The sequence below is a fragment of the Octopus sinensis genome, linkage group LG14 (assembly GCF_006345805.1).
Source record: "Octopus sinensis linkage group LG14, ASM634580v1, whole genome shotgun sequence".
Classification (NCBI taxonomy): domain Eukaryota; kingdom Metazoa; phylum Mollusca; class Cephalopoda; order Octopoda; family Octopodidae; genus Octopus; species Octopus sinensis.
In genome coordinates this window covers 18,142,481-18,159,011 of record NC_043010.1, presented here as the reverse complement: position 1 = coordinate 18,159,011, position 16,531 = coordinate 18,142,481, and the positions used below count along the sequence as shown (strand labels likewise).

The 16,531-nt window shown below is 39.3% G+C and overlaps 1 protein-coding gene across 5 annotated transcripts in view; it reads right to left on the bottom strand.

The window, feature by feature from the left end:
- Nucleotides 1–16,531, bottom strand: part of LOC115219047 (myosin-G heavy chain-like) — a 49,289-nt gene that overhangs the window by 18,637 nt on the left and 14,121 nt on the right. Inside the window, exon 1 of one of the 5 annotated variants that reach the window (XM_036508708.1) lies at nucleotides 15,773–15,795. The exons of the other annotated variants lie outside the window; for them this stretch is intronic. The gene's annotated coding sequence lies outside the window, so the exon portion shown is untranslated. Of the gene's footprint in view, nucleotides 1–15,772; nucleotides 15,796–16,531 lie in introns of those variants that run through there. 5 annotated transcript variants of the gene reach the window in all.

Here is a 16,531-nt window from a genome sequence, read left to right as displayed (position 1 = left end):
TTAGCCCCTTGTGGGTAGTTAAAAATAAATTATTGGGGGAGACATGAAAAAGATATACTTGCCTTTGATGTGGAGAACAAGGAAGTGGCATGAAAAACTCTATCATGAAAGGCTGCCTAACTAATATGGATACTGCATGAGATAAGAAGAAAAAAAAAGGGGTTACATCATGCTGACACTACAGAGGGACCAGCAATTTCAAGTTGACAGCAGCTTGGTAGATAAAAAAGGGAGAGAGAGAAAGCTAGGGGTTGATCAGGAACAGTTTCAGGTGTGCTTATGATATCAAGTGAGGTAAGCTGTATGATCACAACCTGAATAGTAAATCAAGTTAAAGAGGAGGAAGCCATCATACCCAGTGACTAATGCAGCAGTATCATCATAAACTGCCATAAAGAGAAAGGAGATGCCTTCGAGAGAAGCAACAGATGTCTACAGAAGAATCACACACGCACACACGCAGGAGCGATGAACAGAAACGGAAATTATGAAATAAAACTGACCCCAATAAGATTGTAAAGGCAGCAGGAGACTTTTATTTTTAGGGAGTCAGAAACGGGTGGAAAGTAGGGAAGACATCCTTCAGCCTGAAAGCTTAGACTCAAATGTTTACAAGGGTAGATTCTTCTAAAGGTACATAAGGGTGGCCAAGTGATAGTGATGATGGCGGCGGCGGTGGTGGTGGTGGTGGAGTAAGATGGAGCAGAGACTGATACACATAAACACACACACACACACTCACACACAGACGCATACACCTATTCGCACACACACGCACACACACAGATGTATATACTACATTCAAAGAACTGATTTCTTTTTCAGTGGAATTCCCTGCTGCTGCTACGACTAGTATTACTACAGCAACAACAACAACCACAACAGGGGAAGGCTTTGCATTAAAAGTGTACGCTTACAACAGCAGCAGTGGAAACAGTAGTAGTGGTGGTGGTGGTAGTAGTAGTAGTAGTGTGGTGGTAGTAGTAGTGGTGGTAGTAGTAGTAGTAGTAGTAGTAGTGGTGGTGGTAGTGGTGTTGGTAGTGGTGGTGGTAGTAGTTGTAGTAGTAGTAGTAGTAGTAGTAGTGGTGGTGGTAGTGGTGTTGGTAGTGGTGGTGGTAGTGGTGTTGGTAGTGGTGGTGGTAGTAGTTGTAGTAGTAGTAGTGGTGGTGGTAGTAGTAGTAGTGGTGGTGGTGGTAGTAGTGGTGGTAGTAGTAGTAGTGGTGGTGGTGGTGGTGGTGGTGGTAGTAGTGGTGGTAGTAGTAGTGGTGGTGGTGGTGGTGGTGGTGGTGGTGGTGGTAGTAGTAGTAGTTGCTAGCAGCAGCAACAGTTGGTTTTTTTCCCTTGCATAGTAATCCACAAGGTGGTGTAGTGTTACTGTTGATGATGATGATGATGATGATAATGGTGATGATGTTTGGAGGCACTGACAGTTGGGTGGGTGCAGTTGTAGTTGCAGGGGTGCATTAGCTGCAGTCGTAGCGATGTTCCTGTGTATAAGTGCTGGAAGTGTTCTCTCTGATTTTTATTAGATGTACGCGATAGAGACACAAGTAAAAGCTACTCTTCCCGCATCGGCACTGCAAGGCACACCAGCACCACCGGCAGCAGCAGCGGTGGTGGTGGTGGTGGTAGTAGTAGTAGTAGTAGTAGTAGTAGTAGTAGTATACTGAGTTCAAAAGCCAAACATGAAATCCCTCTCCATTTGTGAATCTTTTCTTTTACTTGTTTCAGCTATTAGACTGGCCTTGCTGGGGCACAGCTTTGAAGACTTTTAGTCTAACAAATCAACCCCAGGACCTATTTATTTTTTTTTCAAAAAGCTTGTTACTTATTCTATTGGTCTCTTTTGCTAAACTGCTAAGTCACGGAGACAGAAACTCACCAACACCTGTTGTCAAATGGTGGAGAGGGACACACACACACACACACACACAGATACACGTGTGTACAATAAACTTCGTTCAGTTTCCGTCTACCAAAGCCATCCATGAGGCTTTTGTTGGCCTGAGGATATAGAAGACACCTGCCCAAGGTGGCATGCAGTGAGACTGAACCTAGAACCATGTGGTTGGGAAGCAAACTTCTTACCACACAGCCACGCACCTATTTATGAATCTTTCTGCTACAACACACACACACACACTATTAAAACTACATGAATAAAGGAACAGGGAAAGTAGAAAACATTTACCTTTTAGGATACAAAAAAGCCAATGAAAACCCAGCAGAAACCAACATCGTAGCTCTGGCCAGTGTCCCCTAACTGGCTCCCATGCTGGTGGCATGTAAAAAGCACCATCTGAACATAGCCAATGCCAGTACCCCTTGACTGGCCCATGTGCCAGTGGCACATAAAAAGCACCCACTACACTCTCGAAGTGGTTGGCATTAGGAAGGGCATCCAGCTGTATAAACATTGCCAGATCAGATTGGAGCCTGGTGCAGCTGCTGGCTTTACAAGACCTCAGTCAAACCATCCAACCCATGCCAGAATGGAAAACAGATGTTAAACGATGATAATGATGATGATGATTGCACCATCCTCATAGATGACTACCATCTCCTTGTGTTTCCTTGTTAATGGCACTTCCAACTTCCATCCATGACCTCTCATATGACTACTCAGTCCTGGTGCATTGTAACAGTACATTTACAACCGATTAAGTCTGCATATGTTGCCACTCTTCCATCGCCACAGGACTTCCATTTGACGGAATGACAAGCAAATAGATAAGGTCACCATAAAGAAACATCTGTCCATCTTTGGATTATAGTGATAACTACCTGTACAACACAAGTACCACTCTCTGAGTGTCTGTGATTAGTATTAAGTGCAAAGCCAAAGTGAGATGACTATTAATCACACGAAACTGCAAGTTTTATATTCAACTAGACAATTGTAAGGTCCCAAGTTCAATTCCTGACAATAAATTGTGTCCTTCAACAAGACATTTTATTTTACAGAGCATCAGTCCATGCAGCTGGCAAAAATGAGATGTGCCTGTATTTCAAAGATCCGTCCTTGTCACACTCTGTCACTTGGGGCCCGTCACTCAAAATTGTTTTATTTACATGCAAATTAACTTATGGCAGGTGCTACTACTTCAGGTCAGAGTAGACTTGGAAATAAGAATGGTTAAGAAGTAGTTCCACACGCCTCAAAACCCTGGAACTGCCACACAGAGGCCCCAAATACCAGATACCGTTTTAAAGTCATACCAGTATATATGTACACGCACACACACACATAGAATACTATATTGTGCTCCCCCTCACCGCCTGTTACAATGATTTATTCCTCCACTCCACCTTTGCAATGAATCAAATTATCCCCAAACATGCACAATGCCTACCTCCCAGCTCCTGAAGACTACCCAACCATGTCACTTCTCTCTTTTCTCTACACCCCCCACCCCATCCAGCCGTAAAGTCGTGTAGCTTAGTGGTAAGCTCACAATTGTAAGGTCCCAAGTTCGATTCCTGACAATACACTGTGCCCTTCAACAAGACATTTTATTTTACAGAGCATCAGTCCATGCAGCTGGCAAAAATGAGATGTGCCTGTATTTCAAAGGGCCGTCCTTGTCACACTCTGTGTCATGCTAAATCTGCCTGAGATCTACGTTAAGGCTACGTGTGTCTGTGGAGTACTCAGCCACTTGCACGTTAATTTCCCCAGCAGGCTGTTCTGTCGATAGGGTCAACTGGAACCCTAGTTATCATAACTAATGGAGTGCCCCCTCCCCGGCCCTTGAGGCACTCTATAACTTCTGCCGATTAAAATATATGCGTGTGTGTGTGTGTGTGTTATATTATATTAATCAACAAGTGTTCCATTATTTAATCACTACTTATGGCTATTATTACTATTTTCTATGATCCCTTATTTTTCTCTCATCTCCTCTCGTCATCATCGTCAACATCTTCATACGTTAAAACCATGACAACGACGATGAAGCCGTATGATGAAGCGAGGAGAGAGAAGAGAGAAGAGATGTGGGATCCATTAAATAGGGTTAGTAGCAGCAGCAGAGGTAATTAAATAGAGAAACACTTGTTGACAATCTACGTGCGAGGGATAAGAATGCAGTCAGACAATGTTGTAATAATAATAGCAAGTGTGTGGGTGAACGGTCGAGTTAGGTGTAAGGGAAGAACTCAATCCTAGACAGACACAGCGAATATACCACACTCTTCGCTTTCTGCTCCTTCCCTTTACAAAATGGCTCCAGAATGGTTTGGTCGTCTCTCACAGATTCGCAGAACTGATGAACGCCAAATACGCTTCATTTGGTATCTTAATTCTTCAAGAAATAGATTATTACTAACATTTTTTTTTTTTTAATTCATTTATTTCCAAGTGAAATGCCTAATATATGATACAGGCAGAATATACTGGAGGGAGAAAAATAATCCGGTTGCGTGTCCCGTATAAAGAATCATGTGTGTGTGTTATAATTATATTTATATTATTATATATCTATAATAATTATTACCTATATGGTTTTTTTCCATATTGGCTACTTGATATGATCGTTATTCTAAATAATGGTCTTATCCTTTATATATATAAAGGTGAAGATATTTGTGCAACCTAAGTTTAATACTGGTTACGATTGTTTCAATAGCATTCCATATCACATCCCATAACCCATTAATAATTATAAGTAATAAATTACACAAGACTTGTATAAGTTATAGAGAGCGTGTCTATTATCTTAACATGTCTTAACGTGTAGAGAAAGCTCGAAATCGTAGAGAGGGTTACATAAGGAATACGGCAACACTTTCATAAATCCCCCAGTAACCTTACTACTACTGCACGCACACACACACACACACACACATACATACATATACACACACACACACACACATTCTGTCATTCCTTTTCTCAACACTGAGAGGACAAATTTGCGGTTTAATTTCAGGTAAACCTTGATCAAGCAAAAAGGTTTGCAGAACCACATCCTCAAATGTGCCCTAACATTGTTTAAGGTCGTAGAGTGTGAATGATATATAAAGGATTATATGTGTCTATAATTTCTAGCAAGTCGAGCGACCACGTATTAGTTAATCTCCCTCATTGGGTCGGCCAGGAATTACTAGAAGGCAAACACAATCGACTGAAGAGAAACCAGGATCAGAACGGACAGCCACTTCCTTCACCGACACACATCTCAATCGTACTTCAGGTGACCATCCCTAATGATCCCTTTATATACAGTTTATAGATTAACTGTGATATCCATGCCCTTCTAAAAGACATGAGAACGCCACACTAGTCAGTTCCAACCTCACCTTCATTTTGTCCAACCAACCATAGATAAGAAATGTACATATGTGTATGTATTGTGTAATAAAGATGTATGCAGAATGGGTAAAGATCGGTCAAAAAGGCTATATAGATACAATGGACCAGGTACCTAAAATACAATGACAAACGAGGAGAGAATTTGCAAACTCCACTAGAATGGACGAAAGCGCTAATATATGATATATATGATGTATAAAAAAATGTAATATACAAATAAATATCTGTAAATATAAAACCATCCGAACTTCTGAGTACCTCATTTCTTCTAATATAAAATACCTGTACATCATCTCCAAACCTTCTAATATATATATATATATATATATATATATATATATATATATATATTATATATGTATGTATGTATGTATGTATGCATGTATGTATGTCCACACACACACATATTCCTAATTTATATTAAATAACGTATCTTTAAAAACGAAAGAAAATAAATCAAGCGGCATTAAATTGTATAATAGCGATCTTTTCAAGTCAAATACACACATTTCGCATTAAAAATAAAATAAAATAAAATCATTCGATCGACATAGTATGTAATCCCTTAATAGGTTCCCTACTATATTTTGTGGACCTTTCCCTCCGCTCATTTGGGTACAACAGATGGTTGATAGTGAAACTAGGCAAAAAAAAAAAAAAAACGAGAGCGAAAAGAAATTAATTATGAAATAAACGGAAATTGAAACCAAAAATCAATAAATGGATAATCCTTGACGCTTAAGGCGAGTCGCAGAGACATGCTATGTTAAGGTAACATTAATTTAAGAGGAGATGATGATGATGATAATATTAATAATAATAATAATAATAATAATAATAATAATAATAATAACAGAGTATGTGGGAGGATATTGGAATTTAGGATAATGGAGAAAAATACAGTTTCGGTCTTATAAAGGAGGTTATGGGAATTTAAGGCATTAATGCATTCTGCCGTCGTGCTGGTTTTGGTAGACTTTTAAATAAACGACAAAAGCCAAGAAATAAAGGCAGAAAGGCAGCAGCAGCAGCTGTAGTACTAGTAGTAGTAGTAGTGGTGGTAGCAGCAGCAGCAGCAGCGATTACATTAAGGAGGTCAATGTCCTCTGGAGTGTGTGAACGAATCGAGCAGAAATAAAGTACAATGCAACGGTGGTGATGATGATGATGGTGATAGATATCGGATACGATGCCATGATTAAGAAGTAGAGTGTAACTATAGTAAAAAAAAAAGGGTATTAAATAAAGTATGTATATATATATATATATATATATGGGTGATAATAAGCAGGAATATACACACACAAAACACATGTATGTGTGTAGACTTGTTTGAGTTGCTAGCTCCCTGCTGCGGAAACAGAGCGGCCTAATTTATATATTTATATATTTATATATATATATATATATATTATATATATATATATATATATAGTACTAGCCGATATAAATGCTCGTTGGTTGGTGGTGGTTGGTTTTCGAGTCACGCTTTACATTAAGTAGAGAGAGGGGTAGAGAGTAAAACAGCGATACTGAGAGAGAGAGAGAGAGAGTTAACATAAGAGGTACAAGAAGAGTGCAGGGCAAGATTCATTGAGAAGAAGGAAGAGGAGAGGAAGATAAAGCGAGGGAGTAAACGGCAGAAGTTGTGGGAGGAGTTATACAAATGAGAAAGTTCTTTTAATTTTATTGGGTGGTGGTAATAAATAGTATTGTTTTTGAAAATAGTATTTATTACATTACTTTGTACGAGTGATAAAACATTCGAAAGTGAAATCATCTATAAATATAGATATATAGACATGCAATATTTTATGATATTACCAACAGTGACGAGAGTGTCTTTCCAAGAGCCTAGGTTTAGGTCTCGTTAAGCTGGGCCCCTTGTGGAGATCCTTCGAGTTTAGATGGCTTTCATTACCTGACTGATCAAATTAGCAGCAGAGGTACTTGCAAAAGGTCCGTTTCAGGAAAGCAGAAATAGTAATTTGATATATAGCAAGGACAATCTGGAGACACCCTTGTGCAAAACCTATATTGACAGTCTTTGAGGTAACCCTTTTATCACCAAAGCAAGGGATACCAAAACTAACAGCACCAGGAACCACATTTGATCTTGGAAACTTCCAGATGGAAGAACCCCAGGACTTTATTAAAAAGACATGATTGAAGAGCATCCAGGATAAGATGGCATGCCCCACAAAGTCTACAAAAGGGGTTCTGCTCTGACCAACAAATTATTTTTCCATCTCTGAAGAGCTTGGAAAGAGAAGGCAATTATGAGCTGATAAATAAGAGCAGAAGGTATTTACCTCCCCAAGAAGTAGAACTCACCGATTCTAAACCAATTCAGACCAAATTCCTAACTAAATGATAATGGGAAAATATTCCTTGTGCCAAATTGCAGACCTCAATAGAACATGTAGCTCTGATCTGGGATGCCATACAGACAGAAAAGAGAGAGAAACACAAGCTAGCAGTTGTGTGAATTGGTTTGTCAAAGACTTTTGAGTCAGTGTTACACAAACTGGTTGAGTATACCATGGAGCTGTTCTGGATCCCACCAGAAGTCTGCAAGCTGATCGTGGATTACTGCAGCAGGTTCTACACGCGATTTATACCAAGGGATTACACACAGACTTGGCAAAAGCTTGAGATGAGGAATTGTAGCTGGGTGTACAATTTCACTCATATGGTTTGTTCTTGGAATGGAACTCATCCTATAAGGGATAATGGCTCACGACCATAAAATGAAGAGCCACTCACCTAAGAATGTATTGTTAGATAGGGATCAGAAGTGAACGGTGAGAATCCTGTACAGGCTGGGTGAGGCTGATGAGCCGCACAGGGTAACACTCATTAAGGGCGGACAGAAAGAAGTAAAGTATGAGATCGTAAGAGAAGTCATGCCTACAATACCAGAGGATCGTGTGAAGGGCCTGGGCAGGCAGGCTGGATGATGGAATGTTTAATGATAGAAGTGAGGGGATGAGGATAAAGAAAATGGGGCTGACAAGGGACTCTCAATGATCAAGAAAAAGAAATACATTACCACCAGGTAAGTTCAAACTTTGGTGTTTGCAATTAGCTTTGAACCCCAGACTGCAGAGGCCAGTGGTGTCATGTGAAACTGCAGGGACACAGGTTGTGACAATTGAATGGAAATGTAACGCCTATATTCACAAGTGGCTAGGATTGCCAAGGAACTTTGTGTGGGTGGCTTTGTTCAAGAACAAAGGCCCATTAGAGACAGCAACAATGAGTTGAAACCATACAATTCTATGAACAAGATAGAGAAAAGGACAGCAATAGTCAAACAGTTAAAGAGAGAAGAGGTGAAAATCCATTAATGGAGCTAATAGGGACAATGTACTGCTTGGGAAGAGTTTATGGTCAGGTAAAAGGTAGGATAAAAAGGACACTGGTCTTGGGGGCCAGCTAGAATCCCTTTTCTGACTAGCTGCATTTACGACATGCTTCTCAGTCCTGTAAACATGGAGCATTGAAAAACAATGGTGAATAATCTGTGCAGATGTTGGAATGAGGTAGATGCCCTTCAACTGGCCACTAGGTCTGGTGCATGGGTACACAGGGTGGCATAACCAAGTACTTAGAATAGTGGTCGATGCAGCGGCAGAGAGGGTGAAGTACATTAACATCAGCAAAAGATCACAATTAATAGAGCATGGGAAGATAAAGTTTAGCATGAAAGGTGGACACTGCAAGCCAGTGACAATAAGGAAGAAGAATGATGCGAAGGGACTTGGGAGTTTTCTGTTGACCTTAATGGTAAGCATCTCTTCCCACTGAATTTATCCATAGCTTAGACAAGAAGAAGATTAGCTATAGATTGAAATGGTTGAGACACACCATAGCATATTGTGAAGATAGACATCCATGAAAGTTACGTACCAGAGAGGGGTTGGACAATGTATTGGCTGACATTAGACACCTTCCTGATAAGTGTAGTGAATGCTGAACAGGAATAGGACTTGCCAAAATTACCAGACTGAGAACTACCTGGGCTATGAATGGGTCCACTAGTACACAGCTGGCCTTACAATCGACACAAGGACTAGAGCCATGCACCTCTCATGGTTTTAGTACACTCAATGGGATTTAGCAAAGCATTCTACTTGTATACCCCTGTTTGTACACCCTTATCACCTATGTATATGCTCCAGGTGTGCTTGTATCAGCAGCATTTTTAGAGAGAACCAGATTACTACAGAACTAGGAACAGTGAGATATGTGACAACAGAAAACTTAATGCATTCACCAACCTGAACATCATCCAATCAAAAATGTAATCATCCTCAACAAAAACAACAACCTCGATTACACCTCGAATGCAACCTTCTACAGGACGCAACGTGCATCACTACAGCTACAAATTGAAAGGGCCTATTAACTTACTGCAACTGACAGACTTACATAAATCACTTAGGTAAGCGGCCACTATTTTATGTGAACACCAACAAACTCATGTGCAAGCGCAGAGTGGAAGGTTAAAAGTAACTGAATCAGCTTATTTCGCATGCAGTCACGATAACAAAGAAGGAATTTGTGCATCATCATCATTGTTTGACACGTGGTCGATACAATGGAATTTACTATGTTACGCCAGACTTCACGGTTCATCATAGCATTATGGAGGTCCTGTTGCTGGATGCCTGTATCCCTGGAGATTACATCAGGGTAGGAGAGTGTGCACCCTCTGGTATCGCGAGCAGATGGCTTCCAGAGAAGAAGAGTAGAAATTACCTCGTTTTCAGCTCTACAACAATGTCCAGCAAACTGGACTCTTCTACCTTTCACAAGAGATGATACAGGTGGTAATTTCCCATATATTTGTACTTTGGTTGGATGATGCTTCCACAAGAGATTTTGAGCTCTCATAAGGAGGCGAGTGTAAGTTCCATCCAACCGCCTCTCAAGCTTCTTTGTGCATGGGTGAGTGCATTGATGCATTAATGAAGTCGTATGTGTGTTTGTGTGAGTGTATGCTCTAATATATGTGTGTGTGGGTGCCAAGGTGTGGTGTTGTACGTAGAGGTGAGAATAACTGACCGTACGCATTTGATGGTGGACACCTGTAGGTGAAAGGGTTTGGGGATGACGAACACCCCTTTTGGCCTGTTTACCACCCAAGAGAAGGTTTACTGGAGTCAGATATTATAAACTTGTCAACAGAAGAGACCACCTCTTCACCTCTGATTTATGACGATGGCTGTTTGCACTCTCGTTAATATTCTTGCTGCCGTTATTGTTGTTGTTGTTATTGTTGTGAAGGTGGATGGCTTAGTGGTTAGGGTGTTCCCTTCACAATCAAATGGTTGTGAGTTCAATTCCCGTCAGTGCATTGTGTCCTTGAGCAAGACACTCCATTTCTCATTGCTCCAGTCCACTCAACTGGCAGAAATGAGTTGTACCTGTAATTCATAAGGGTCCAGCCTTGTCGTATTCTATATCATGCTGAATCTCTCTGGTTACATGTGTTTGGAAAGTGCTCAACCACTTTCAAGTTTTGTTCATGAGGAGCAGACTCCTCCATTGATCAAATCAACTGGAACACCTGTCCTAACTGACTGACTGACAGCTTTTACCATTGTTGCTGTTGGTGTTGTTGTTGTTTTCCTCACCATTGAATTTACATTGCTTAAGGGTTATCTCTTGTCCTTCCTTCCCTTTCTCTTTTCTATTGTGGATATATGTGAAGATTTGTGAGTGTGTATGAAAAGGTCTCCTTGCCTGCCCGAATATGTGAAAGAGGGAATAGCTTCCTCCTTGTATTTGTCTTTCTTATTTCTTTTACTGCCCAAAAGGGGCTACACACAGAGGGAACAAACAAGGACAGACAAACGGATTAAACTGATTATATCGACCCCAGTGTGTAACTGGTACTTATTTAATTGACCCCGAAAGGATGAAAGGCAAAGTCGACCTCGGTGGAATTTGAACTCAGAACGTAAAGGCAGACGAAATATCGCTAAGCATTTCGCCCGGTGTGCTAACGTTTCTGACAGCTCGCCACCTTATATTGTATTTGTCTTTCTATCTTCTATTTACCCTTCTTACTACTTTGAACTCTATCACCCTGCACTCCACCATTCCACTGATGAGGTTGGTAATTTGTATAACAGAGATATATACTGGGCAAACTTAGCACTACATTTTTTGCCAAGAGCATTGATGAAATAAATCCAGAAGATTATATAATTTCACCAAACGATTGCATAATCTTTCCAGTGGATTTACTGAAATACGTGTATGTTTACAAAGCTTAAAATATTGAATATGTTTTCTGTATTGTTTTTAAATAATACTATATATATGTGCATGTGTGTATACGTATATATTTGTATGTATACATGTATAATATGTGTGTGTGTGCGTGTATATATATATATATATATATGTATGTATGTGTGTATGTATGTATGTATGTGTGTGTGTGTGTATGTATGTAAGTATATGTATATGTAAAGATAAATATACAGACAGAAAGATACATGGATAGTGGGTGCATGTATAAATACCCACTACACTATCGGAGTGGTTGGCATTAGGAAGGGCATCCAGCTGTAGAAACCTTACCAAATCAGATTAGGGCCTGGTGCAGCCTCCCGGCTTGCCAGGCCTCAGTCAAACTGTCCAACCTATGCCAGCATGGAAAGCGGACGCTAAACGATGACAATGATGATGATGATGATTGATAGATAGGCAGAGAGAGAGTGACAGACAAATATAAATACACACAAATACAAACATATACAAATATAAACAAAAGCACACACACACACACAAATATAAACATATAACAAATAACATATGAAAAAAATTACTATTTCAAAGGTTATTAACACCAATAACGTAGATTTTAAAATTGTCATGTCTATTGGTGATTTGTGGATGTCTTGAGTAAAATATAGGAATAAAACTTGTAGGAGTTGAAAAGGGGTGCAAAAGACTGCATTGGCGGCAGATGGGTGTAAAGGGGACAGGGACAGAAGATTAAGACTTGAAAAACTTTTATCACGTGCATATATATAGAAACACCACACAAGCACGTTAATCATCTAGCAGAAAAATTACCGAGATATACACACGCACTACAAACACACCCAGAGGTAAGACGTACACACCTGCTCACACCACACAAATCAATAATTAGGTTGGAAAGCAAGTCTTATCACATTTCTCACCTGATCACTTTGAGAGGACTTTTTAAACACTTATGATAAACTAAGCATTAATTTTTAGATTCTGATGTTTGTTTGCAGATTATTTTAAACCACAGAGGTTTAAATGGCTTTAGATCAAACCCCTACCTGACACTGCATAGGGTATGAATTCTAAAGGGGTTCTTCAACAATGGAAGCAGCAAGAAATAATCATTCTGTCTATGGAGGTTTAAGTGTCTGGACATGGTTTGGTGAGTTTTACTTGGGAAATTTTCCTCTCACAGAATCCCCTTAATTTGGATGACTAAATTCTATTGAAATTAAGCTTCTGAAAATCGTATTTGAGGAAATTCCAAAGCAAATTGCATGAAAATTAGCAAAACAGTTAGATTCAAGTCACACTTTGATCATAAAACACTTTCATGAACTAAAAAAAGCATCTAAACTTAGGCAGTGGGTTCCTCACGAGTTAGCATTCTTTATTTGCATCAATTTGTGTATATACAATTGTATTGAATAATGCTGAGCATACGCACTGACGCAGCCACACATACAATTTTGCAGACTGAAATTAATGATATCCCATGGATGTTGTGAAATGGCCACAATCATATGGAAGTCATATGGAAAAATAAATATCTATCTTCACGTCTCAAACCTCCTGACTTTATGCTTTAAATACAAACATTATATATATATATATATATATATATATATATATATATATATATATATGTGTATATGTATATATATATATGTGTGTGTGTATATATATATGTGTGTGTGTATATATATATGTGTGTGGTGTGTGTGTGTGTATATTTTATTACAGGTATGAGAACTCAATATATATATTCACTTTTGAGTGCACTGCATAATTTCTTATGCCTTTCTCATTCTAATTTCTGACATATATATGTAAGGTTTCAGGTTCAATCCCACTGTGTGGCACCTTGGGCAAGTGTCTTCTACTATAGTCTCGGGCTGAACAAAGCCTTGTGAGTGGATTTGGTAGAACTGAAAGAAGTGTGTGTGTGTGTCTGCATGTCCCCACCATCACTTAACAACCAATGTTGGTGCGTTTACATCCACGTACCTTAGCAGCTCAGCAAAAGAAACTGATAGAATAAGTACTAAGGCTTACAAAGAATAAGTTCTGGGGTCAATTTGTGAGACTAAAGGCAGTGCTGCAGCACTGCCACAGTCAAATGACTGAAACAAGTAAAAGAATAAAGGAACATATATATATATACCAGAGTAAGCACATAAATGCAAAACAAGGTGGAAAAAATAGTACTCGAATACCAGAGGTATTAATATGCTTTATTAAAAAGCAGACAGTTTTGTTTAGAATTCTAAACAAAACTGTCCAACGAATGAGAACGTGAAACTCTGAGTAACAGTTTTCGTGATATTTCTGCTGCTTTTCAATAATACTTACAAATATCATGTATATAGTTGCAATAGAAACAGAGAGTACATAGTACAGTGTGTATATTTAAAGAAATGCATAAGAATTATTCTGTTGTGTCTGGGGAGAGTCATTCTCTTTTTGTGCCTTATAATTTAACACACTCACGAGTAAAATTTCTACTTATTTATTTTTTTATTTTCCTAAAATTTTCGTAGCACCTTGCAATTGGAAAGGTTGCAAGACGCAACAAAAATTTTAGAAAAATAAAAAAGAAATAAGTGGTAATTTAACCGGTGAGTGTGTTAAATTATAAGGCACAAAGAGAGAATGACTCTCCCCAGACACAACAGAATATGCTTCAACACACAAACTTGCATAAAGAATCTTGCAAACCAAATCCAAAAACGGAATAAGAATTACTTTTCTGATAATTATTTTTCACTTTAATGATCTGATGTTTACAAATTGTTTTTTTTTTTCTGATTCTTGTTTGTCTTCCAGGAATCAAAGGATTTTTCTTTTATTTTTTTTTATCATATAAGAAACAAGTCTCTCCCTCTAACACTCGGACAGACACTAAAACTACATTAAAAAAAAACTTTTGACACCAAAAAAAAAAACAAAAAAAAACAGAACGATTTGAAAATTGCATTTACGCAAGGCATTCACTGCTAAACAGAGAAGAACCCTTTTTTGCAATATAGAAAAATCTCCTTTAATCACAGGAAGAGAAGAAAAGACGAGAGTCACGATATAACTTGTAAACATCTAATCATTAAAATAGGGGAAAATGATCAGAAAAATCATTCTTATTCCAATTTTTCAAATATATATATCATCATCATCATCGTCATCATCTAAGCCCTCCACCTATGCTTTCCACACTGGCACGGCTTACACACACACACATACACATAGCATGCATATGTACATACATACACACACACACACCTCTGATCCTCCTCCACTCTTGTCATTATGTCTCTCACCCTCCCTACCACCATCTTGCAACCTTTAATCACCCACGCTCACCTGTCATCTCTCTCTCCCTTCCCTCCCCACTGTATCAATCATCTGCCTCCCCACCACCCTATTTGTAGTTTTATTATCCAGTGGCTCTTCACCCCCCTCAATGTTATCGCCTTCCTCCCTCCCCAACATATATTTGCCATCAACCACCTCTCCACCCTCCCTCACCCTTTACATCCACCTCTCCTTTCTCCTCCACCCTCTGGCACACTTTATCCATCCACCCACCCTGATCTCTCTCCACACTCTCTTCTATTCATCTTGTACCTTGAGGGTACACTCTCACATTTCCTCCACTACTATCTTTGCAGCTCTACCCCAAAACCACCTGCCTACCCTAATACAATACTCCGGGTGGCCATGTAGCTCTTCAACAACAACATTTTACCATACTTTAAGTCACTTCCCTCTTTACTATAACCTTTCTCAATCAAGTGAGGGGGGGGGGTCACTTTAGTTTTGTGGGTTCCATGGCAAACTGACAAACACAGGTGGCACGAAAAAGGCACCCTGCCGGCACACTTTGTAAAGCGGTTGGCATTAGGAAGGGTATCCATGTATAGAAACCATAGCAAAGCAGACACTGGAACAGAAATCAACTTTCAGAACCATGCAATTTCAACTTTCAGAACCATGCGATCCATCCATGCCAGCATAGAAAACTGACATTAAATGATTATGATGATGATAATGATGATATATTAAATAGAGACAGAAAGAGAGAGGAAAAGAAGGAACTTACTTTAAGGCAAACAACTGCTATTATTGGGATTCAATTCTATCTGCACACACACACACACACACAGAGGAAGAGACAGGAAGAAGACTAACCTTTATGTCTACCACTAACTAATCTTCCACAGGCATATTTTGATTCCCTGTCAAAATCAACAATGTCTCTGAGAAAAGGAATATCACACACTCCTGATTCCTTCCTTTATTCCAGACATTGTCTTCTAACCCCCTCTCCACACGCTCCCACCACCACATCTATCTGTCTGTCTGTCTATCTAAAGCTCCCCTCTTAAACCTTCTGCCTTTTCCTTACAAGCACATGTGTAAAACCTTCTCCACCAGCATGAGAGAGAAAGACAGAGAGAGCGATAGACAGACTGATGGAAAGACTGAATAAGAGAGAGAGAGCAATAGACAGACTGATGGAAAGACTGAATAAGAGAGAGAGATCAAGATCAGAGCAATTCCAGTAACAATCACAAGTGTCAATCTACCTCAAAATCTTCATAGAGACCCAATATCACTTTTTTTTTTACTTTTGCTAAGTAATCTATCACCACCACCACAGCCACAACTACTACTATTACCACCACCACCACCACCACCATTAGTAGTAGCAGTTGTGAACAGCAGTGGTAGTGCTGTTGGTAGTTACTACTCAATATTTATTGATTTCTAAGTATTGCAAAATCTAGTCCAAACTAATGGGTACCTACGCATCCTACTTCCTAGATGACCTCGCATTCCTCTCCTTTTCTTGTCTGTACCCCACCATCATCACAACCACTCTTGCTTCTGTTGTCCTTCGCTGTTACTGACTTTGCTGATAACACAGTCGAGTAATGGATCAACGGA